Source organism: Lissotriton helveticus, chromosome 10 (assembly GCF_964261635.1).
Source record: "Lissotriton helveticus chromosome 10, aLisHel1.1, whole genome shotgun sequence".
NCBI lineage: Eukaryota > Metazoa > Chordata > Amphibia > Caudata > Salamandridae > Lissotriton > Lissotriton helveticus.
The window spans coordinates 133020441-133047352 of record NC_136071.1 but is presented as its reverse complement, the minus strand read 5'-3'; positions in this window follow the sequence as shown (position 1 = coordinate 133047352).

The window sequence follows — 26912 nt, the reverse complement described above, 5'->3', positions numbered from 1 at the left end:
TCGCACACCACACCCACCCACCCACCACCACCATCAACACCACCATCACACCATCACAATCAAACCCCCAGCACACAAAAACACACCTCATCACCACACCCCTGCACCCACACACCCCTGCACCCACAAACACCTCAACCCCCACACACCATGACATCACAAAAAATGCCAAAATTCACAGAGAGTGAGTTGACAGTCATGGTCAACGAGATTGTGAGAGTAGAACCACAACTATTTTGTAACCTAGTCCAACAGACACAATTAGCCACCAGGACACAAATGTGGGAAAGGATAGTCCAAAGGGTGAATGCAGTTGGGGCCACCCCAAGATCCAAGAAGGAGATCATGAAGCGGTGGCATGATCTCAAGAGGGTTGTCAAGGAGAGGAGGAGCAAGAACTGGACGCTGGCAAACGCGACTGGCAGTGGCCCTCCCATCCCACCGAAGACATTCACACCATGGGAGGAGAAGGTGCTTGCTATCCTGCTACCTGAGAGTTTCACGGGAGTAGCCGGGGGAGCGGAGGCTGGTAAGTACCGACAAATGTGTAACACCACATTGAGATTTACCTCCTTGCAATACCCAACCACCAATACACTGTCCATCCCTAACCAACATGTAGCCAGCCATTCTGCTGAGGAGGCCTGTATGGGGCCGGAATGTCAGTACAACATGCCCCCCTGTCCCACAGCCCAGCAGCATGGAGGCCTCCCCAGCCAGGAGCAAGTGTCAGCCATTGCACTGTTTAACAAACAAACTTGCAGGTAGGTAGCCATCTTCACTTGGAGGCTGTTTGTGGGTGTGAGGGAGGGAGGGAGGCCTGTCTCACTACTCCCAGCATGCCCCCCTGTCCCACAGCCCAGCAGCATGGAGGCCTCCCCAGCCAGGAGCAAGTGTCAGTCATTGCACTGTTTAACAAACAAACATACAGGTAGGTAGCCATCTAAACTTGGAGGCTGTTTGTGGGTGTGAGGGAGGGAGGGAGGCCTGTCTCACTACTCCCAGCATGCTCTCCTGTCCCACAGCCCAGCAGCATGGAGGCCTCCCCAGCCAGGAGCAAGTGTCAGCCATTGCACTGTTTAACAAACAAACTTACAGGTAGGTAGCCATCTTCACTTGGAGGCTGTTTGTGGGTGTGAGGGAGGGAGGGAGGCCTGTCTCACTACTCCCAGCATGCCCCCCTGTCCCACAGCCCAGCAGCATGGAGGCCTCCCCAGCCAGGAGCAAGTGTCAGCCATTGCACTGTTTAACAAACAAACATACAGGTAGGTAGCCATCTTCACTTGGAGGCTGTTTGTGGGTGTGAGGGAGGAAGGGAGGCCTGTCTCACTACTCCCAGCATGCTCCCCTGTCCCACAGCCCAGCAGCATGGAGGCCTCCCCAGCCAGGAGCAAGTGTCAGCCATTGCACTGTTTAACAAACAAACTTACAGGTAGGTAGCCATCTTCACTTGGAGGCTGTTTGTGGGTGTGAGGGAGGGAGGGAGGCCTGTCTCACTACTCCCAGCATGCCCCCCTGTCCCACAGCCCAGCAGCATGGAGGCCTCCCCAGCCAGGAGCAAGTGTCAGCCATTGCACTGTTTAACAAACAAACTTGCAGGTAGGTAGCCATCTTCACTTGGAGGCTGTTTGTGGGTGTGAGGGAGGGAGGGAGGCCTGTCTCACTACTCCCAGCATGCCCCCCTGTCCCACAGCCCAGCAGCATGGAGGCCTCCCCAGCCAGGAGCAAGTGTCAGCCATTGCACTGTTTAACAAACAAACTTACAGGTAGGTAGCCATCTTCACTTGGAGGCTGTTTGTGGGTGTGAGGGAGGGAGGGAGGCCTGTCTCACTACTCCCTGCATGCCCCCCTGTCCCACAGCCCAGCAGCATGGAGGCCTCCCCAGCCAGGAGCAAGTGTCAGCCATTGCACTGTTTAACAAACAAACTTACAGGTAGGTAGCCATCTTCACTTGGAGGCTGTTTGTGGGTGTGAGGGAGGGAGGGAGGCCTGTCTCACTACTCCCAGCATGCCCCCCTGTCCCACAGCCCAGCAGCATGGAGGCCTCCCCAGCCAGGAGCAAGTGTCAGCCATTGCACTGTTTAACAAACAAACTTACAGGTAGGTAGCCATCTTCACTTGGAGGCTGTTTGTGGGTGTGAGGGAGGGAGGGAGGCCTGTCTCACTACTCCCAGCATGCCCCCATGTCCCACAGCCCAGCAGCATGGAGGCCTCCCCAGCCAGGAGCAAGTGTCAGCCATTGCACCCTGCACACTCACCTTACAGGTATGTAACTACCGTATATCTTCATGAAGTGTGTGTGTGTAGAAATCAAATAACTATTGTACGCAATGCATAGACAATCAACCTTTATGACTCCATGATGTAACTCTGCACTATGTAATGTAACACGGTGTTGCCATGATTTGTACGAACTGATGACAGCAAATTGCACTAGTGTACAGACAGCTGATGATACGCAGATGACACAAACACTGACCACTCCCCGACCCCATCTACTCCACAGGTGATGAAGAACTCACTGCTGGGGACAACACCAACGACCAGCAGAGCCAGTCTCCACCTCCGGCACATGGACTCACAGATGCAGACTCCCAGGACAGTTTAGATGATGAGCTCCAGGCCGTCCCATCTGGTGTTCCACAGAGCCAGAGTTCCCAGGCCCCCATCCTTCCCACCACCACCTCTGCTGCAACAACAACGCAGCAGACCCCTGCTGTCACGGCCTCTGCCTCCACCGCAACCACCACTGCAGCCACTGCCACCAACACCACCACTATCACCAGTACCACCTGCAGCACCCTCCCTGTCCCTAGGGATGACCAGCCCACACCAACAACTGTGGAGGGCAGGGAGCCAGTGTGTGGCACACCAGTGGCGAGGGAAGAGGTCCGTGGCAGCAGAGCAGGCGGGAGGGCCAGGGTCAACACCAGACCTCGGGAGGAGTGGACACCATCCCTGGACCACTTCACCAGAGTTGTGGATGCCTACCAAGAGGTCCAGGGATGAACTATTAAGGGAGCTCATCCTGCTGATGAGGTCCATCGATAACCGCCTGGGACAGATGGTGGACCTCATGGGCCAGCAAGTGGCGTTGCAGAGGGACAGGCCTGTGTCCCAACCATCACCGCCGTCCCCTCCTGTTGTGCAGCAGGATGACTGTCCACCATCCTCCCCTGCGCCAACAGAGAGGGGCGAGTCCTCTGACGCCGCTGGCCATTCAGCAGGCCCCCCACCGCCAAAAAGATCTAGGGGGCGTCCGAAGAAGAGCCTGGGAGTCTCTGGAAGCAAAGCACCTGCCACACGCCAGTCACGGAGCCAGCCGTGAAGACAACCCTCTCCCCAACTGCATTCACTGTTTAGACTGTCTTTCCCCACATTGCCTTGGCAATGGCACCTGTCTGTTGGACTGGGTCACCACATCCATGTGGTGTCTACTCTTGCATCTCTGCGACCATGACCCACAACTCACTGCTCATTCCCCTCCTTCCTGTAAATATTCCCGCACAATTCACATGTCCACCCCGTAAATAAAATACCTGACACTCCAGATTTTGTGTATTGAATTCTTTAGTGCAGTATTTACATTGATGATAATGTCCATGATGTGTAAACATGATGTACAGTATGCAGGGCAGGAACACTCTGGAGCACCTAGGGAGACACAACAGAACTACAGTCACTGGTCTCATCATGCCAACACACACAGATCACTGCTCCACAAATATCCAAATTATCACAGGTACACTACACATTGTCTAGCTGATATGCACAAATACGGTCCTGAATACATCTCCGTACGTAACGTCCATTCCAACAATACCATACATAGGTGACAGAACATGTGGCTATTGGGAACATCTGCGCATATCCATTCACAACAAAAGCTACCACACTAGACTATGTAGACGTTGTAACTTGTCACACACCTTCAAGTGAAGTAGCGTTGGATTAGCTGCTGGCGTAGGTCAACTCCTTCCTCCTCTCCACTGTCCTCATCACTGGATTCAGGTCCCTGAGCAGGTTGTGGCCTTGGTTCCTCACCATCGTCCAGGAGCAGGGGAACCCCCTTGTGGATGGCCAGGTTGTGTAGCATACAGCATGCCACAACGATCTTGCACACCTTCCCAGGCGAGTATGCGAGTGCGCCTCCAGTCCTGTCAAGGCACCGGAACCTTGCCTTCAGCAGGCCAAAAGTCCGTTTAATTACCCGTCGTGTCCTGCCATGGGCCTCATTGTAGCGGATGTCTGCTGGTGTCTGGAGATTCCGGAGTGGGCTCAACAGCCATGGCCTACTGGGATATGCAGAGTCCCCTGTGAATGAAAAACACCCATAGCAATGTTGTACGGCCACAGTAAAGCCAGTGACACATAGCACGTGATAGCAGTAGTATAACTCACCCACAATCCAGGCACGTTCGGGATGCAGATTCTCCATCATCCGTGGCACCATGCTGTTCCTCATAATGAAAGAGTCATGGGCCGAACCGGGATACTTTGCACACACATGTGATATTGTCATGTCCGCAAGGCACACCACCTGCACATTCATGGAGTGGTAGTGTTTGCGGGTCCGATAAATGTGCTCAGTCGCCTGCGGTGCCACCAGAGCCACATGGGTGCAATCTATGGCACCGACTACATGTGGGATGCGCCCAAGTGGATAGAAGTCCCCCTTAACGGCAGCCAATTCACGTCCCCTGGGGAAATGTATGTAGCGATTGCGATATATCATCATGGCCTCAAGTACATCCCTCAGCAACATGCTGAACATGGGCTGCGACATCCCCCCAGCGTTAGCCACGGTCTCTTGGAAGGAACCAGTCGCAAAGAAGTGTAGTGCTGCCATTACCTTGTAGGTGGGTGTGAATGCCGTAGGATAGTGACGGCGAGGCTGCAGGTGGGGCTCCAATAGATCACACATGATCTTCAATGTCGGTCTGTCCAGCCTGAATTTCCTGATGATTGCCTCATTCTCCATGTCCTCAAGCACAATCAACTGACGTAGGAGATTTGGCCTCCTCCTAGTTTAGGATTATAAAGAATAGGTCAATGACAAGCATCATGAGATGGCCATAGCACAAAGCATCAATGATGTAATGGGAAAACAACAAGGGCCAGAGAGATGCATGGCACATCTGGTTACATGGCTGGCCAATAGCTACACACAGAGGGCAGGCCTCTCCAGTGACAATACCCAAGTGACAGTAACACATCGGGTAATGTGAAAGTGGATATAATGATTGAACTTTTGACATGCGCAGACATGGAGCTACTAGAGCCACAAATGTAATGTGACTTAACATGTCTGTCATACCCATCTGCCGTACCTGCCACACCTCAATGCATCATGTACATTCTGCAACCATTCAATAACACAATGATCACAGTAGCAGGGACACTTCTGGTTGTGTGCATGATCAGTTGTGAATCCACAAGTCAGGTACGATACAATGCAGTGCCACCAGCCCGGTCAAGGTCTGCACTGACCAACAACACATTAAACCTCACGACATCTATGTAGAGCACCTGACGTCTGTCAATCATCATCACACATCAAAACCCTTACTAAAATGGCACAAACACATGCTAAAGTGGCTCACACTGAACGTGCGTCCTCCTGTGGATGCAATGGCTGTGTGGCATCGTGTGTACAATGATGTGCCCTACACCATGTAGCTGCAGGGTACTTATACATTGTCCAGGATTGACATACACAGCAATGTGTACGAAAATGCCAGAACCTACCACCGGTCCCCGGCGTTGTGACCCCCACACCACCATCTACCCAGCCAAGGTAGCCATTGGCACATGGACTTGTGTACATGCCGGTGGCTATGCTCCGCCGCATGAGTCGCGGTACCTACCGCCGGTCCCCAGCGGTGTGACCCCAGCACCACCATCTACCCAGCCAAGGTAGCCATTGGCACATGGACTTGTGTACATGCCGGTGGCTATGCTCCGCCGCATGAGTCGCGGTACCTACCGCCGGTCCCCAGCGGTGTGACCCCAGCACCACCATCTACCCAGCCAAGGTAGCCATTGGCACATGGACTTGTGTACATGCCAGTGGCTATGCCCCGCCGCATGAGTCGCGGTACCTACCGCCGGTCCCCAGCGGTGTGACCCCAGCACCACCATCTACCCAGCCAAGGTAGCCATAGGCACATGCACTTGTGTACATGCAGGTGGCTGTGCTCCTCCGCATGAGTCGCGGTACCTACCGCCGGGCACCAGCGGTGCATCACCGCCATGGCGTATTGCATACAGCCAATGGCATGGGTGGTTGCGTTGGCATGATGCATATTTGAAAATAGCGGAAGCTGTGCTCCGCCGCCGCGGAGCCGGTCATTGGATGCTTTTGAATGATGCACCATCGCGGTAGCGCACCCCGGACACCCGCGGTGCGTCACCGCCATGGCGCATTGCATACAGCCAATGGCATGGGTGGTCGCTGTGGCATGATGCATATTTGAAAATAGCGGAAGCTGTGCTCCGCCGCCGCGGAGCCGGTCATTGGATGCTTTTGAATGATGCACCATCGCGGTAGCGCACCCCGGACACCCGCGGTACGTCACCGCCATGGCGCATTGCATACAGCCAATGGCATGGGTGGTCGCTGTGGCATGATGCATATTTGAAAATAGCGGAAGCTGTGCTCCGCCGCCGCGGAGGCGGTCATTGGATGCTTTTGAATAAGGCACACCCAGACAACCAATTGTAGCAGCTTATTAGCTTCCTAACTACCCCAGGGGGCTATAAATCTGTGGGAGTGAGCCACACATTCCCACTGCTCGCAGAGCCTGCTGCCTGGGACCCTCTCCTGCTGCTGCCTGGGACCCTCTCCTGCTGCTGCCTGGGACCCTCTCCTGCTGCTGCCTGGGACCCTCTCCTGCTGCTCACAGAGCCTGCTACCTGGGACACCTCACAACTCACTTCCGCCACAGGTCTGCCATATCCACAGGGATGTCAAGAACAGATAAGATCCGTGCCAGTCCATTCACGAGTGAGGAGCTGGATGTCCTTGTGAACGAGGTGCTGGCACAGTACCCACGACTGTTTGGTGGCCCCAATGTCGTGGTAAGTCAACATGAAGGGAGCAGTAGGGCAGGGTGGTGTCAGACGTGTATTCATGATGCTGCAGTATGTGCTTTTTGATGTGGGGTGCAGACAAACACTGACAGACAAGATGTTTCCAGGTGGTGGGAGTGTGTGTTTTGCATTGTGACTCTGTCCTAGGCCTATACTTGTATGTGTGAGTGGGATTTGCTACTTTTTCGGGCAGACATAACCTACGGTTGTTTGCCTTGTAGCTGCCTGGACAGTGTCCGCTTGTGATGTAATTTCAGGGTGCCCCTGTAGTCATAGTCAGTGTGCCCCACAGAGTAGGTTCAGTGGCTGCACAGCCAAACGTTGTCCATCAGCCAACTTACATGCTACAGTTGCTTCACACTGATTAGTGGATATGCCCCATCAATGCCCTGTACTATTTCTGAATTACACAGTGCTGTCGATGCATTTGTGTTGAAGCATCATTCTTTAGTGTGATTATCATGGAGACTACGAACCTCAATGTGTGCATGCATTCACTAATGTTTATGCCATGCAGAGTGGCCTTGTGAGGGTACCCCCAGTTCTGGAGGGAGGGAGGTCACTGTGAGTCCCGATTCAGTCTTTGGCTGCTGTACTGATAGATGCTGACATATGACATTGTGTAAATGTTCATTTGGCCTTCTTTACTCTCATTCCTGCAGCTCAAGGTACACCAACGTAAGGCTGTCTGGAGGGCCATAGCAGCAAAGGTGCGAGCCCTGGGGGTATCAAACAGACGACACACACACTGTCACAAGAGGTGGGACGACATCAGCCGACTGGCTAAGCAAGTGGCAGAGATGACCATGGGGATGGCACCACGCACAGGGCGTGTGGCACGGCGCACCATGACTCCGCTGATGGGACGCATACTGGCAGTGACCTATCCAGACCTGGATGCACGTCTGAAGGGGCTTCAGCAGCAAGACAGAGATGGTGAGTATCCGGGGAGGGAGAGTTTGTCTGGGAGTGGATGCATGTGTAGAGTGCCTGTGGCAGCGGTGACACATGTGATGTGCGTGTGCTGCCATGCTGTGATATGTGATGTGAGTGGCAACTGTGATGTGTGTCTGTATGAGGCATTGGCCCACCATGGCCTTACTGTGCAGCTCCAGCCTGCAGTTTTCAGTCCTTGACAGATATTTTGTTGTCCACATGGTCACTCTTCTTTGTGATGGTGGGTGTAGTCCCTATTCTGCCGTACAGCTGTGTCCACTTAATGAGTTTGACACCATGTCTGTCTACTTTGCATGCACCTTCATGGTAGTGGCCCACACATCTGACGACAATGTGAACCCAGATTGGCACATGGTGATTGTAATGGCCTATTTGACAATATGGCATGTGTAGACAATACAGGTGTGTGTATTCACCTTTGGATCCCTTTTGGTCTGTAAGTGGTGATGTTTGTTGTGGCTACATCATGTCCATGGGGCAGGTCAATGTGGGCTGGGGGAACACCATCCATGGGCAGGGTGTAGTGCTGTGTGTCATCGACATTGGTCCACTCCTGCCTGTTTGTCCGCATGACAGGCACTGTTGTGGTCTATATGGTGTGTAGCTGCACAGTGATTGGAGGGTGTGGTGGTTACCATGTAGCTCTAGGCCTATCATGTGCTGCATTGATCTGATATCGTGTGACCAGACAATGACACTTAGACAACCATGTTTCTGTCACTAATGCAGATTTGCAAGACACCACGGCGGAACATGATCCTGAAAGTGGTGGCGAGACCAGCACGACAGCGGCAGTAGAGCAAAGTGAGACGGAGCCAAGTGACACTGACCACACCAGCACTACTGAGGGTGACAGGAGTATGCATGAGGAATCTGTGGCTGAGACACAGAGTACCACTTCATCTGAGGGCAGGGGGGATGCGTCCATGTTAGCAGCCACAGGAGATGGGGAGTCTGCTGCTGCATCAGACTACCAGCGGCCACTGCCCACCCTCCCATCCACTTCCTCTGGGGCTGCCCGTATCCGTGTCACTAAGAGGGGATGTGTGACATTCACACATGGCACCGCTGCACCTGCACCTGTCCCCCCTGCTGCCCTCAGTGCAGAGTGCGTAGATCTCCTGCGGCAACTTTGCGTGGGCCAGACCGCCCTGCTCACTGCCTTCAGTGCACACGATAACAAATTAGGCCAGGTTCTGGCATTCATGGAGGGCATACACTCTGACGTGGGTGGCCTACATCGTACACTCCTGTCATTGTCAGGTACAGTGACGTCAGCCCTCCAACAGGCACATGCCCCCTTTGCAGCTCAGGTGCCTGTGACGTCCACCCAGTCCGTGGCCACATCAGATGACAGTGAGCACTTGGGACATACATCAACTAAACGATACAACACTAGGAGCACAGGTCAGACCCAAAGCAAACAATCCTGTCCACAGACTCCATCCCCAAAGAAGAGCAGTGCCCCCCCAATATGCACAGACAAGGTGAAGTCACAGAAGAGCAAGGCCAGAAGAGCATTGTGTCAGACACCAGGTTCACATGCTGCAGAGGCATCACCAGAAATTGACTCAGCTATGCCCACAGAGGATGTGTGGGATGTCATGGCTACACCTGGGGAGAGCACAGGGACACAACCACCTACCACATCAACCCCAGAACAAAGTACATCGATGCAGGTGGAGGGAAGCCCTGTTGTGACCAGCCCAGTCATTGTGGCAGAGGAGACCCCTGTTGTGACCAGCCCAGTCATTGTGGCAAAGGAGGGCAGTGTTGTGTCCAGGCCAGTGACTCGGGTAGAGGAGGGCAGTGTTGTGGCCATCCCTGGCAAGAAGGGACAGGAGGGCACTGTAGACACCACCCCTGGGGTAAGTGGGAAGGTGGTCACTGTGGGGGGTACACCTTCCAGAGAGGGTAAGGTGGTCCGGAGGCGTAGCCAGCCCAAGCGTACTGCAGGATCAAGCACTTCTCCAGAGGGAGTGCCAATGTCTGCCCCTGATGTGGGACAGTTGGGGGGTGTGACGGTGGTGTCAACGCCACTTCCCATCAACCCCATGACAGGGAAGCAAATTCATATTCCGAAGAAGTGGAAGGGCACCCCTCCAACCTCTCCCACCCACACTGTGTCAAGGGTGTGCATGACTCCACCTCCACGTGCCACGGTGCCACCTGGTCCGCACAGCCCTCCACCTTGCAGGCCCTCTGTTATAGCCACATCACATGTCCCTCTGTCAGACCAGTCAAGTGGACCTGCAGTCCCTGACACACAGTCAGGTCCCACTCCACATGACAGCCAGGAGTGAGTTGTCAACACCCTCAGACGCCTGTGCCACACAGAGGTGTGCTACTCTAGACCATTGTTAGCTTTCTGGGTGTGTTCCTGGGCCTGTTGCTCTGATGTACTCTGCCCTGCTCTGCCAAGGACTCTGGGCCTGTTGCTCTGATGTACTCTGCCCTGCCAAGGACTCTGGGCCTGTTGCTCTGATGTACTCTGCCCTGCCAAGGACTCTGGGCCTGTTGCTCTGATGTACTCTGCCCTGCCAAGGACTCTGGGCCTGTTGCTCTGATGTACTCTGCCCTGCTCTGCCAAGGACTCTGGGCCTGTTGCTCTGATGTACTCTGCCCTGCTCAGCCAAGGACTCTGGGCCTTTTGCTCTGATGTACTCTGCCCTGCTCTGCCACCAAGGACTCTGGGCCTGTTGCTCTGATGTACTCTGCCCTGCTCTGCCAAGGACTCTGGGCCTGTTGCTCTGATGTACTCTGCCCTGCCAAGGACTCTGGGCCTGTTGCTCTGATGTACTCTGCCCTGCTCTGCCAAGGACTCTGGGCCTGTTGCTCTGATGTACTCTGCTCTGCCAAGGACTCTGGGCCTGTTGCTCTGATGTACTCTGCCCTGCCAAGGACTCTGGGCCTGTTGCTCTGATGTACTCTGCTCTGCCAAGGACTCTGGGCCTGTTGCTCTGATGTACTCTGCCCTGCTCTGCCAAGGACTCTGGGCCGCCTGTTGCTCTGATGTACTCTGCCCTGCTCTGCCAAGGACTCTGGGCCTGTTGCTCTGATGTACTCTGCTCTGCCAAGGACTCTGGGCCTGTTGCTCTGATGTACTCTGCCCTGCCAAGGACTCTGGGCCTGTTGCTCTGATGTACTCTGCTCTGCCAAGGACTCTGGGCCTGTTGCTCTGATGTACTCTGCCCTGCCAAGGACTCTGGGCCTGTTGCTCTGATGTACTCTGCCCTGCTCTGCCAAGGACTCTGGGCCTGTTGCTCTGATGTACTCTGCTCTGCCAAGGACTCTGGGCCTGTTGCTCTGATGTACTCTGCCCTGCTCAGCCAAGGACTCTGGGCCTGTTGCTCTGATGTACTCTGCCCTGCTCTGCCAAGGACTCTGGGCCTGTTGCTCTGATGTACTCTGCCCTGCCAAGGACTCTGGGCCTGTTGCTCTGATGTACTCTGCCCTGCTCAGCCAAGGACTCTGGGCCTGTTGCTCTGATGTACTCTGCCCTGCTCTGCCAAGGACTCTGGGCCTGTTGCTCTGATGTACTCTGCCCTGCTCAGCCAAGGTCTCTGGGCCTGTTGCTCTGATGTACTCTGCCAAGGACTCTGCACTTCCCGATTGTGTTTGACCAGTGCATAGTCTGTGCCATTTGTACATGATTTTGTGACTTGCTGGTGTCTACTTATGTTGTGTAGCAACATCTGTGCAATATGTGAATAAATACAGTACATTATGGTGTGTTTTCTCTGTCTCCTTACTGATTAAAGTCATTTTCTTGCTTGACTGAGTACCATGCTCTATTTTGTAAATCACCATTGCAAGGCTCTATGTGGCCATATGATTATTAGACAGGGGGGACAGGGTCTTCAGTCCATTCTGGCCCTGCTGATGTTGTACTCTGTGATGGCTATTTTACAGGCCATGCAGTTTTCGTGTTGGTGAATTGCTATTGCTGCATACACTGTTCACAGGTCACCTTGGGGGACACTGGCAGCACAGGGTGTGCAGCTGTGCTGTGCTTTAGTCGATGTCTATGATGTGATGAGGTGTGTGTGTTTTCCTTTCTGTGTGCCCAGGCGTGTATGTGTATGGTCGTCTTGTGTTGGCCCTTAGTCCTGGTGGCATGGCTTACATGGCATGTGTGGTGTTGGGTGTGGCAGAGGTGTGCAGTGTGAAGGGCGTTAGTTTGTAGTGTATATATGTGTGCCCCAGTATGGTGTGAGACACACATGTGGCACCAGGAGTTGTATGCCTGTTGTTTGTTTTGTCTTGCCCTGTGTGGATGATTGCATGCAATTGTGTGGGCTGTGGGGGGTGCACTGGTGTTGTGTGTTTGTTGTCAGCCAATCCTGCAGTGCCTGTGTCCCTGGTTGTGTGTCGCAGTGTGTGTGTATTGTGCTTGTTGTTACAGTGCTTGTTGGTGTGCATGGGGGTGCACCGGATAGGCACCTGGCCTGTGACTAGCTCGGGTGGGGTGCAGTGTTGGTCGGGGTGGTGTGTCACTGTGATGTTTGGGACCTGGCCATGCCTTGGTGTTGCCTTGCCTTCTGCATAGTGCGCATGTGTTGACCGCGGCGGTGACGTGTCCGTGACCGTGACATTGCTGCAGGTTGGCGGACGTTGTGTGTTCCGGATGCCGTGGGGTGCCTTGTTGTGAGGTGGGTGATGTGTGGGTGCCCATGTGAATGTGTTGTGCCCCCCAGCAGGATGCCAGTGTTTTGTTTGGGCCCTGTGTCGGCATGTGTGTTGTGTGGTGCATATGTGTAGTGGCGTACCTGCGACGGCGTCCGCGGCGGCCCATCTGGCGATAGTGTTGCAGCAGGTACATGACCGGATGCATGTGGAGGGCTGGGTCCATGGGGTTCATGTCGGGTCTCGGCGTTCGTGCTCCGCTGTCGACTTTCCGCCTGCTTCAGCTGTGCGGTGTCTCCGCTGCCGTGCGTCTGCTTGTTTGGGCCATCCTAATTTGTCGAGCGGGGCAAACGTCATCGGCCGCGGCGGAGGGTCTCGATTGGCTCCAGCCGCCGCGGTGGCGGGCGCACCTTGATGCGGAGCGCGGCGCTCCGCGGCGGACGGGATATGACCTGTGTTTACCTATCCTAATGTGGCAGACGTGAGTTCCGCTGCTCGCGGGCGGAAAAAGCTGTTTTTCCGCCCCGCCATCGCCGCGGTAGTGCCACTGCCCGACATCCTAATGGACCCCTAAGTGCCATGCAAGGTGGCCTTGTGTGGCTTCAAAAATCTCATTTTTCATTTGCATGGCACTTGCACCTTGTTGGATGGTGCAAGAGCGATGCATAGGAGCTCATAAATATGGCCCCAAATGTTTAACAAGTTGCAGGAACGTAGACCCTCATTTATGAGAACTGGTGCATCCGCGAGTCAGCGATGTGTCAGAAAATTTTGCTCTGCGGATGGACATTTTCAAGCTCCCTAGAAGCGTCAGATTTACAGTACGGTGCACCCAAAAAAATTACGCTTACGTGGGACGACTACCGCAGAGAAAAATGATGCAGGTGCAGCCAAAGGAATGCTATGCTGCTTTGCAGCATATAAAAAATGCAAATCACCCTAGCGGCACATTGAAGTGTGTCATGCGAGAAAAACCTGTTAAAAAGAGAAAAAAAACATTTCTCCATACCTCAAAAGGGAGAGATGGAGCATGCAGCAGGCAGCAGCAGGCAGCTGCAGCCAGGGCAACAACCCAACAACCCAAGCCCCAGCCAGGATATCCAGATGGACCCCCACGGTAAGAGGAAGAGTAATTTTAGTGAGGTGGAGAATCGAATTCTGATACCAGAGGTGACAAAGTAGGAACATCACACTTCACCTCCAAATTGCCATTAGACAAAAAAGAGGCCATTTGGCAGTCCATAGTAGACAAGAAGGACAGTGCCAGAGTGCAAGAAACGCTAGCATGATTATTGGAAGAAAGTACGATTTTTATAAGACGTGCATTTGCCGAGGCGTAGTAGCGCTAGGAGGCCAAGGAGAAACTGGTCAAGAACCTGAAGGCAACCATGGGGACCGGAGGAGGAGGACCTGCTGACCAGGAGGAGCTGACCCCCTTGGAGGAGGATGTGGCGTCAGTCATGCCAGCAGTGTTGGTGGCAGGAGTACCTGAATAGGATAGTGCTGGCTTTGAGGACCAACATGGCCTACTGGGTAAGTGCCAACAAGGGAAAATATGCCTACAAATGTCATGCTCTGCATAGCAGCAGTCTACGTTCCTGTACTGCACTGTGCTGAGCGTAAGGGAAAGGGATGGGATTGCTCATATGTCCAGTCATACATCATGTAAATGTAAGTCAAACTTCCCAGTTACATGTTGCACAGCTCAGTCCAGCTCCGTCGCGTTTGTTCAGTCCATGTGTGATGTGAAGTACCAGTCCAGGTTCACCTTTGTATACTGGGACTTTCAGGGCTACAAGTCCCACAATACAAAGCAAAAAAGCTGGACTGGAACACCTCATCATACTTGGTCATCAGAACCCTTCCCATCCTAACTTTGACAGTGCAGTCCCCCTTGCACCATAAGGCTAGTGTGTATGTCTTGGGGCCATGCAGACACATTTGGACTGAAAAGCAATGGAATGGAATGGGGTTGATAGAGGAGTAACTTTTCATCTGAGAGGGGGTTCAGGTGTATATATGTGAAGTATAAACACATAGAAAAATACAAAGGTACGTGTCAGGGGTAGTAAGTACTATAGAAATGCAATTACAAAACAATAAAATACAAGCACTACATCACACGCAGCTGTATCGATTTGTGGGGTGAGAGCACACAGGTGTCAGCTGCCATGGTAGAGACCACCCTACCTCCTGTCATGTATAAATCTAAACTGGTGGTGGGGATAAATGCAAGTGATGCACACCAGAGGACAATGAGTGTTTGTTGGAAAATTTGATTGTGTGGGGGTTGGTGGACTCCTGATAATGTAGGGAATTATAGGTGCGTTTGAGCATATTTAACTGATACTGTGTCTGAATGAGAAGACATTACACAACAAGGAGGTGAGAAGAGGCATGTGTACTGAAAGGCAGCCTAAGCAATACTCATGCACTGCTGTGCCTGATAATGTCATACTTCTGGTGCAGCTGGGGAGGGATGCCATAGAAGAAGGCATTGGTGTACTACATCATAAATATGATGTGAAGCTTGGTGAAGATGTAGCATGCTTCAGAAGAGATTTAGAAAGCAAAATGTCTCACTAATACTGAAGTGACTAGACGAGATAGGTTTCAACGATGGTGGCCAGGTCTAAGTGATGTTTGGAGGGTGAGGTGAATGGGCCTAGTTGTGTGGCCAACCTGGGTAGGTACATGTCACAGAATATCATTACTACTAGGATGTGGGGCACAGCTTCAGCCATAGCCCTCAGATACAGACAGCCATGTTGCTCACTTGCAAATGGTGACTCACGTTGGTTGTGCTGGTGTCACATGAGAGTCAAATGATAATATGTGTGCCACCAGTGTGTGATAGAAAGTAGTGTCCCTGTGTCCACTAGAGGATTAGCAGAGGAGTCATGTACAGGGTCAAGTGAGCAGGCTGAGTTTAGCGAAGTCTGATACTCAGCAGATAACCAAATCTGGCAATGACAAAATGAAGTGAGGGTCGGTGGTAGCATCCTTCCTAGTTTGATTGGGCCTTTCCCCTCAGGGTTGGTACACATTGCCTATGGTACAGAACAAGACAACTGTGTGTGTAATGAAATAACATTAGTATAGCCAGTTAGGAAATCCATGGTAAGTATATGCCCTTACACATACCTGCAGTGTAAGAAGGTTGCTAACTGTGTAGAGTAGTGTGGATGTGTGTCAAATACGAGCCCTTGGCCACATGAATGCACAAGATGCATGCAAGACAGCACAACAAGGAAGACTGGCATGGTGTCCTGTGTGAAAGGCAGACTGCAGGATCAAAAAGAATACATGACCAAAGCCACATCACTTTCCCGGGGTTGTGGGCTGAGCAGTAGCTAGAGGAAATTCTGGCACTGTGGTGACTTGCTGCAATGTGCACAGTGGTCGTGTCAATAAGTGAAACCCCATCCATTATAGCCATCATGAAAAAGAAAGGCTGTGTCCAAGTCAGATGTGGACCTTACTTCAACGTACCCTTCCCGGCAGGGTAGGCCAGCAAGCAGTGTAACTGCGTTGCAATGTGCAGTATGACACAAAATATCACCCTTGTCACACAGAGGTCCTGTGAACAATGTAGAGATAGTGCCATCTTGAAAGGCAATTACAGTGAATCTTGGACACAATTCCTACAAGTAACGTATGTCCTACACATCAATGTTGAACTGAAAATAAATGAGAATAACATCTGTATGTAAGTCAAAGTTGCTCTTGTCAACATCTAGCATAGATCACTATGAACATATATTCCAATTTCATTGCACAGGGAGGAACAGCACCTCCTGACCACCAGCCTGTCTGAATGAGCAAACTGTTGGCAAAGACATCCTGCCCCCCATGAACAAAGACACCTTTCGGCAACTCCTAAAATCCATTGGAACACCTCCTCTGGTCACAGGAATCAGTGACAGCGTCTCTGGGTTTCCAGAGGAACCACCTACCACAGAACATGCCCCATCTGCCAGCCAAATCTTAAGCCTGGACTCCGAGGACCCCCAGTTGTCATCCAATGGTGAGTGGTCGGAGTCCAGCCGCAGCTGGTAGATGAGGTTCGGGCAGGGATGGAGACCATTGCTGGCACCCTAGAGGGAGTCCGTAGGTGACTCAGTCCCAATAAGGACACATCAGAAGCGCATCTCCTTCGCTCCATAGAATTGGAACAGTCCCTGGCTGACTTTGCTGGTGTCATGAGGCAGAGGCAACAACAACATTCTTGTCAATGTGACACCAGTGAGGTAGCCACCTAGCTGGGGGCCATCCGTACCATTCTCTAATCTATGGGGGGAAAGCTGGACGCCTACATTTCTTCTATGGGTGCCTTACACCACAACGTTGTTGCCTTGCTGACAAGCCATCAGGCCCTTGTCAATGCTGTTCTGCCCTCCTTGCTGGCACAGACAAATGCTGCCGGGGAGCCACATCTTCCGCCCCTGATGTATGTATGCCTCAGACTTGCTGCACAAGCACCACCACCCTCAGGGGAGGCACAACACACCTCAGAGGACCTGTTTCCAGTGGCAATCTACCCAGTAGCCTTTGCCTGTGCCTCTTTGCAAGTTTCTCATTGGACCTGTGTTAATTATCATGCCAGTGCCCTTGTCACCTGGTGCTGTCCCATTTGTGGACTGTTGACTTCCCTAATGGCAATTTGCATCTCCTTCTCACTGGAATACTCCTCTCCTCGACATGTCACATGACATGTATTCCCCATGGACACTGTCTAGATATCCTTTAGCTCTTGAAAAATGTTGGGGTTGTTGCTGCAAGAACTGCTAAATTGTCATAGCCCATGTAGATACCTGTAAATAAATGCACTACCATTAACCAGAGTGTTGTATCTCTGTTACAGATAGGATAAACTAGATCCTGATGGATGTGTACATCCAAAAAACACTTCTTAGCATCACAAGTAACTTGTGTTACTGTCCCTATCACATGCTCTGGTTAGACATGACCAAGCATCATGTACCTCGACTGCCATGGGATTATGTTGAAAATTCCTTTGAACTATTGTATGACATGGTGTGTCAATAAGCATTGGTACCTAGAGTTCCACACAGTGAAAAAGGTCAACTATTCAGGCAATTGCAGAACTGCACAAATTGGGTCCTGTGAAGCATGTGTGTCAATCAAACATTTTCCCACATCCACAGATCTCTTGCTCAGTTCTCATGACAATGTCATCATGCACATATGTCATCCTCAATGCTCAAGTGGAATATAAGTACTGTCATAATGCATGCACTGGCAATATACAGATACGAATGGCCACACTTCTTCTGTATAGCGTCATATCCATGCCACTCAAGGATGTAGAACCTCAGTGCTACACTTTGGATGTCATTAAGCATGTACTGCAACTACTACGTATTTGGAGTCCTGTGTCGAATGATAAATGGTTTAGTAAGGCACACTAGGATATGTAGCGACACTGTGTCCATTTTGGCCCTGAGATCCCAAACATACATTGAGTGTGAGTGTAACCACATATGACATCAATTGTACTATATACATACTTAACAATATAGAGGTGCCAGATCACAGGCCTTGGAACCAAGCTACACATACCTAGGCTAAGAAGAAACATCAGACAATTGTCTATTCTAACTTAGCAAGTAGTTACGCAAATTCACATGCAGGAAGTCCCTCACTTAGAAAATACTCAATGCCAAGGATGATTGATGTTTCCGGGAAGGTGGGGGCACTTTCATGGATAGAAACCAGGAAACAACAACCACGTACTAGTACAATGCTGCAGGGTGAGTGGGTAAGTGCCAGGCAACAGTGTGTGCCTTAACACAGCCATGAATGGGTACTCTGGGGTCACAGATCCATCCCTACTATACATATAACATAACATACACACACAGTGCTACAATAGGTGAATATCAGTGTTGAGCTCCGTTGGGCTGTGCAGCCATTCACACAAAGTGTGACGTACTTTGCCCAGCTATTTTTGAAGATCCCTTAAGTGACTCCATTGCAACATTGACTGACTCTTGTCCATAGGCATCTTACAAAGTTGCACATGTCTACAAACAATCCAGGGAATCCTAGAATCATGTGCTCAAATCAACCTAAGCAAATATGACAACTCCTACGCAGTAAATCATTACGCCGTCATAAAAGTAGAAAAATATATTTTTATAGAGAAATTATTATTCTCACCAACTACAGCTACCTATCCTACACTAGCTAACACTGTCTAAACTAAGCCTAAGCCAAGTTACCCTACATATCCTACATTAACTTGCACTAACTAAACTAAGTCTAGACTAACTTACCCAACCTATCCTACACAAACTTGCACTAACTAAACGAAGCCTAAACTGACTTAACCTACTCATCCTACACTAACTTAACTTAACACTACCTTAACCTACCTAAACTTAGCTTAGTATATGCTATACATTTACCACAAGTGACATGTTAAACATTAACCCTCCCCAAACCCCCTTCACACACATAGTCACACAATATAAACATAAACTACACCTATACATAAGCTAACTATACACCAAAATCTAAACAAATATATATTTTTATTTTGCAATTTATTTCCTTATAAAGAAGCCGAAACATTAGTCCCTAGCCACTAAAGCCTTATAAAAAAGTAAAACCTTAAACGTATAGCACATCTTATAAACTTCTAAAACCTACCTTATCTAAAACTATACTATCTAATAACTACCCAAAATACTATGATAACTAGGAAAATTATAAATAGAAATCCAAATGTTCACAGCAGTCGTGATAGCTGCTCCACTGCCTCCTCTAGGTTGGACAACCAGATGCCCTAACGGCCTTTCTCCTCACGGATGTCGTCCAGTTTCCAGTTCAGTTTGTTAAGTTCTTGGATGATGCTGTAGTGGAACACCAATTCCCTACGAGGGTGCCTCCTGGGCCCTGTGGGTAGACGTTGTGTGGCTGCTGGGGAGCTGGTGTAGCAAAGCTTTGGGCCGGCTAAGGCTGATTTGGCCCTGCCCTGGGCTGGCTTGACTCTGCTCTGGCCTGGCTGTTCCTGGTCTGTCCTGGCCAGTGGGCAATGTTGGCACTGCAGATGTGGTTGGTTTAGCAATATTCCAGGACCCTGCTGCTCTAGCACGCACTTACAGATTTCAAATCTTCTCGAATGCTGTACTTAGATTCCGGACATGTCTGTAGCGTTCCTAGTGCATCTCAAAAGTTCGAGTCTCATCAGCTGTCATTTTGTCTAAAGTGAAAATAAAAATAATTAGTTAGCACAGTCAGTACATGTACATAACATCTGAGAGTAATACTCTGACACAATCAAATGATCCAGACCAGAACAATAGCAGCAATAGGGATAGCTATATGGACGCTTGTTCTATACCTATGAGGGAGGCTCAAGTGCCACTGAGGCTGGATCACAACAGAGGTAAATCATGGTAGGCTAACACATTGAATAGCTTAATGTCCATCCTATGATTAACAAACACACGAACAGACAGACATGTAGACATCTCATTGGTCATCAGTCATGACCTAAACACATTATTTATGAAGATGAAGGTCCATCACTTTCAACATATGCTGCAACTACCATAATCTATTGCGTTTACATAGTGATGGCAACCCAGGTGCCACTGACACATGTTGACATGCTTCTGCATCCATTTTTCACACTGCTACAGGGACAGTTCAGACTTCTGTGAACATATTATGCGTAACACAGAAGGTAATTTGCACACTATTTTGGTAAGGGTAACTGAAATATCTCATCTGGGGATCCCTAAAATGTGCTGCATGTCTGAACCAATGAGCCTGAAATGTGTTGGAACACATGTTTTTGGATCACACCTTGTGTGAATCTGATCCCATGATACCTCTTGTGTCCATGCTTAGTATCTAACAATGACTTACTAGAAATAATGCACATCTTGCCCTGTGTCCTGCACAAATTAGAACTTTAAAAATTGATACCTGGCCAGACTTACGTAGCAAAACATAATTCACAGTACTATGACATATGTGGACTCCTGATCCTATGGTTTGTGCCCTTTGTTGTTCCAGATAATGTGTTTGTGTGGAACACATACAGTGTGGGCCAGATGATGCTCACTGTGCCCAAAGCACCATGACTATAGATCTGCCACTCTAAGTAACTATTAAAGACGTGTACTTCCTGTTGGCCTGCTTACATACACTTTTTTTTTTTATAAGTCCTCATCTCACCACTAACGAGTGCAAATTATCTCCTACGGCCCAATCTTTTCCTAGGCGCCCCAGGCCGGAGTTCTTGCTTTCGTCTGGGGCCAACCTGGCCTGCCTTTTTATACCAAGGCATGGTGTATTCATTGGACCTTGAGTATTTTATCTCATTGCTATTCCCTAATCCATAAAAGGTTTCCACACCGTGCTATTTACATTGTGAGCTAAAAGTGATTCTAAATGCGCCATTCTAATTGCTGCTTGGAGCCAATTTTCATATAGTGGGGTGGTTGGCATCCTTCCAGACCTTACAAATCTCTCTTCGAGCAATCAGAATCAAACAGAAAAATAGAGCAACTTGTGTCCCCCTTAATTCAGCTATGAGATCTGCATCCAGGCCAAACATAATTCTAGCTAAGTTCAAAGATAACTTTGTTTTAAAGATGCTTTCAATGGCCCCCTCCACATTACCCCAGAATGACCCAACTACCGGACAATCATAGAATATGTGGGTGTCATCTGCTTCTATGAGCCCACATCTTGGGCAAAGAGGAGGTGGGTTTACAAACTTCGCTAGTTTTTTCGGTGTATAATACAACCTGTTTATTGTGTAAAAATGATTTTTTTTTAAGAGATACAGTCCTCACATATTCATAAAGTACTTTAAGAGAGATGTCATACAGGGTAACTGAGTCTGTCTCCAGCCTGGTAGAATTCCACACCCGATGTAATGGGGGGGGGGCTGTGCTTCCTCTGCTTCCAGCATTTTCCTATACCAGAGCCCAACTTCCTTCTTCCTAGGCCCTGGAGATAGAAGAGCACGTTCAATTTCCCAATTACCTCCATATTCTCTTTCTCGGCCATAAACCACCAACTTAGTTGGATGTATTTAAATCTGGAAAGGGAGTCCCCTATCCTGGCTTTCAGTACCTCCCACGGAAGGATCCATTCTGATGTTATTAAGTCTGACCAGATGTTTATTCCTGCTCTCCTGATGGGAAGGGACAAGCTATCCCTAAGGCATGATGGTAAACCAGGTGAATCCCAAATTGGGGCACACTCAGAATAGTATTTAATTCCCCATCTTCCTATAACTTTTTTCCAGACGTAAGAGCCGATTTTAAGACCTTTAAGCGCCCTTTTTTGAAGAATTTTACTGTTCCAAATTTATATAGGAACCCGGACTCGCCTCCCTCTAGGCCTACCATTATGTTCAAAATCCTCCCCCAGTTTGAGTCATCGGGGCATGACAGGAGCCATCTAATGTTTTTCCGTTGAAAGGATAAGGCATACCAATTTATATCTGGGAGTCCCAGCCCACCCTTTAATAGTCTTCTTTTTAGCTTTTTCCAGGATAGCCCAGATAAAACTGCCAATCTTTCCCTGAATATTCGTCAAGATTTTGTCTGGGAAAGTGAGGGGTAGTGAATTAAACAAATAGGTCAGTTTAGGCAGAATTATCCTTTTGACCAAATTGACTCGGCCATATAATTGTGAGGGGGAGAAAAGAGCTAGAAAAGAGCTGATCGATGTCCTTACTTAGTTTCTTTATGTTGGTTTGAGCTATGTTATTGATATCTGGTGTGATAGTAATTCCCAGATATCTGAAATGGCTACTGCAAGGTCCTTCCCAATTATCAATCCCCCAACACATGATTTCTGTTTTTGAGTTGTTTATTTGATAGCCCGAAAGGAGCACAAAATCAGCCATTATCGTCTCCACCCTAGGGAATACTTCCACGGGGTTGCTGGTATAAATCAAGTGGTCATCAGCATATAGAGCTAGTTTACAGCTGTAATTCTTATGTGTAAAAGGTGTGATGGACTCGTCAATTCTCAATGCTTGTGCCAGCGGCTCAATATAGATGTCAAAAAGAAGGGGTGAAATGGGGCACCCCTGCCTGGTGGCCCGCCCTGTTTTAAAGCTTGATGTTAAAAAGCCATTCAATAAGATTTCCGCCGAGGCACCCTCATAACACCCTCTCATAGTTTGTATAAAGGTTTCACCAAAGCCCATTACCTTTAATACTTTCCATAGGAAGCCCCAGTTGACAAGGTCGAAGGCCTTTTCCGCATCATATGCGGCTACCGCCAAGGGCTCTGACCGTGTCACTGCTAGATCTATACTTCCAATCAGCTGCAGATTCAGCTCATGGATATATCTTCCGGGCACAAAACCTTTCTGGTCCAAGCTGATAAGTTGTAGAACCAATTTAGCCAATCTCCCTGCCAAACTACTGGTAAAGATTTTATAATCAGCATTTAGCAGGGAGATGAGTCTATATGAGTCTGCATTGAGAGGGTCCTTCCCTGGCTTTAAAATAAGTACGATAATGGACTTTCTCCAGGATGCTGGTATCCTACCCTTTGTGTTATAAACATAGTTAAATAGCTCGCATAACCTTGGGATCAAACTCTCCTGGAAGATTTTATATATTTCACCTGGGAGGGCATCAGGCCCCGCTGCTTTATTATTTTTCAATTTATTAATATGGTTCCTGACCTCCTCCTCTGTGATGGGGCTATTAAGAATGGTTCTACCTTCATCTGTCAGGCTAGGCAGGGCCTTACTCTCCAACCAATGGAGAGAGTTCTCATGCGTAGAGGATATTTCTTCCTCGTAGAGTTTAGAGAACTTAACATGCAAGTGATCTTCCATGTCTTTCTGTTTACAGGATATATTCCCCTGTTTATCAAGCATTAACCTGTCTATATTGTTTCGTACCCGATCCGCTCTGGTCTTACTAGCCAAAACTGCTCCAGCTCTCTCGCCATACTCATAGTTTTCCATAGCATGGGTATCCCATTGGGCCTTCACTTTTTGATCTAATAATCCTCTGTATTCTAATCTGAGGAGTTCCAGCTCATCTAGTTGCCTTGTTAAATTTAATTGCTGGGTGTCCAGTCTAGCACTCTCTTGCGAGGATATTTTGTTCTCTAAAGTTTTAAATTTACTTTTCTCCTCCCTATTTTCTGAGCAACTTAGGCTGTGAAGATGACCTCTTATATGCGCTTTCCAGGCATCCCATACATACTCAGGGAGAGTGGAGCCAGCATTATCTAAGAAATAATTGTCTATAGATGTTCTAACTGATGCTACTATGTCCTGATTACGCAATGCAGATCTTTTTAAAGTCCACTGTAGGAAGGTGGATACCTGACTATGGTTACCCCAGATTTTTTGCCTTGTGTTTAGCTAGTTTTTGACTTAGTTGGCCTGGGATCCTGCTAATCAGGGTCCCAGGCTATCTGCTCTCTCTTTAAATGGACTCCATGTACCCTAGGCACATCACCAATTTGGTACTGGACACCTTATCAGCCCCTGTACCATGCACTATAGGTGCTCAGGGCATAGGTGCATCCAAGGCCTGCCAGGGGCTGCAGCATATCTTTTGCCACCCCTGGCTGGTACTTAAATCGACCCAACTGGCTGTTCCCACAGCTGGGGCAAGGTGGTGTAATCACCCCTTGCTTAGATATAGTATACCTATGTCTAAACCTATATCTGGACACATATACACCTATAAGTCACTCCTATGGCAGGCCTTTACAATCCTGGAGGCAGAGTGCTTGGTTTTATGTGAGATGGTGCTCTAGCATGAGCTGAGCCTGACTGCAGTGTTCGGAACCATTCCCTTACTGCTGTTCCAGTGATACTGCCATACCATATACTCTTAAATGCATTATAATCCTCGCGGTTATTGCTAACTTTTGTTCGGCTTTATCAAAACATGTCGTGTTTGGTGTCATACACTTTGGAATACTACCACCTCGCCAGTTCTGGCGACGGGGGTAGCATTCCACCCTTCTAGAGGGCGAAGACGTGTTACTTTACTGAAAACGCGGTTAATCCTAACCAGAGCCCTAGCATCACAAAATGGACGCTGCTGCCACAGACACATATCTGGCCCCTCCCTCCTGTGCATGAAAATAAAATGAAAAAAAGAAATGTGTGTTAAATGGTTTTCATTCTCCCCATACTTTTAACATTAATGATAATACGCCGCAATATATGCGTTGATGTGGGATTTCTATTCAGGGGATAGTAGGATATAATAAGTATGGTGCCTATAGTCTCTTCTATCTAAGAGTTTCAATGATGCTCTCAGGCAATGCCCAATATCTTACCACTATCCAACTACATGCTGGTACACTGCTTCTCCCCTACTTTCCCCCCATCACTGCCACCCCTTATCTTCTCTATCAGGGAATCTGCTTCCTCTACCTGATGTAGAATATGCATATGATTGCTCCACATTACGCGGAGTGAAGCAGGAAACTTCAGCTGGGCACTCGCCCCTAGTGAGTGGAGTATTGCTGCCCTTTTGCCCAGCTCCCATTGTTTTGTAGCGGTTATCGATGAGACATCCGATCGAATCATATATGTGAACGGGCTGGAAAAGGAAGATGATTTTATGTGGCCTGTTTTGAGGGCCACTGATAGAATCTTTTCTTTAGTGGCATAGGTTAAAAAATTCACTAAAATCTTCAGTGGGCGTTCTTTGCAGGGTTTCCTCCTGTATGGATCCTGATGGACCCTCTGAATGTCAGCTGATAGATCCAAGTCCGTTTCAGGGGATTCCTTCAGTACTGTTGTTTTTAGAAGCGCCACTATAAATGCCTTAATGTCCTTACCCTCCATATCCTCTGGGATATTCAATATTTTTAGATTGTTTTTTCTCGAGTGGTTTTCTAACCTCTCGATATCATTCCTCATCTCCCGATTCTGCTGGGCAAGTTTATCAAAGGCCATTGTGGTGGCACCTATGGCTTCCTTAATTTTTGGCAGTTCCATTTCTAAAGCATCCGTTCTTGATGTCACTTCCCCCACCTTCCGGGCGAGTGTCTCACAGGAGGCCTGAATTGCACTCTGGTTGGCTTCTGAAATAGAAAACCGCTTTCCAATGTCCTCTTTTAGACCTAGTTATATAGCCGCCAGTGATCCAGGAGCTGGGATTCCAACTTTGGTTAGAGGAATATTGTCTGCACCAGTCATTACAGGTAAGTCGTCATCAAACATTACTGTGTCAGCAGGTACAGGATCTATCTCAGGGTCTTTCTCAACCAGCTGTCCCGCTTCCCTACTGTTATAGTCCACCTGCTCATCCTCACCATCTTCTACCACTTCACGAATGGCCAGGGCAGAGAAACTGTTCGACAGTTCTATTGTTGGATGTACAACATCCTGTAATGGGCAAGAGGTGGGGTGAGGAGATAGGTTGATAGGGTCTATAAGGCTAGATTGAACAGGTATAGTAGGTACAGGAGTGCCTACCTTTTCTGTAACACTCATGGCGTTATTGGTACTTATGGCGTTTATAGACATATTGCTTGTAGTTCTTCCTGTAGAGCTCATAATGCTAGTGGAGGTCAGAATAGGGGTTAAAGTACTTTCGGTATCTGTGGCGCTAATTGCCGCCATCTTTTTAACCTGATCCGTGCTGTTGGTGGATAGGACCTTATAGTATGATTTTAGTGATGGCGTAACTTTAGGCAGACAAGATGCGCCTCCTGATGTACCAGCCCTTACTTTCTTGATTTTCCCCTTTCCGGGGGGTATGTACTCCTCCAATGCTTATCTTTCCTCTCCTCACTTTGGCCTTCAATTGGATCACCGGTGGGGAAACTGATGGTTTAGGGGGAAGTGTTGCAGCGCTTGTGGTAATGTTTGTAACACGGTTCGCAATGTATAACGAGTTGCCCCCACCAGGGTAGTCAGAATATCTTAATTGTAGCCACTTTTATCTAGGCGACTTTTTGGCTGCAAGCTAACACCAACAGCACCCTCCTCCATGCAGGGAGCCCAATCCTGACACCAGTATTTATTATAGGGATCCTTTCTTATGATGATATGTGTAAGATGGTAAATGTCAGGTCCCAGAGCACCCCCGTAGTTGCTTATGCCAGGAATATACAATTTATCTTCGGGCCGCGTAATATCACTTGGATGCATATCAAAATTAGACAGCTTACCGGAGGTGAGCAAAGACCTACGGGTGCTGATGACCTGGTATAGTTCACGCCGGACGGACGTGGTTCCTCCAGTCCTA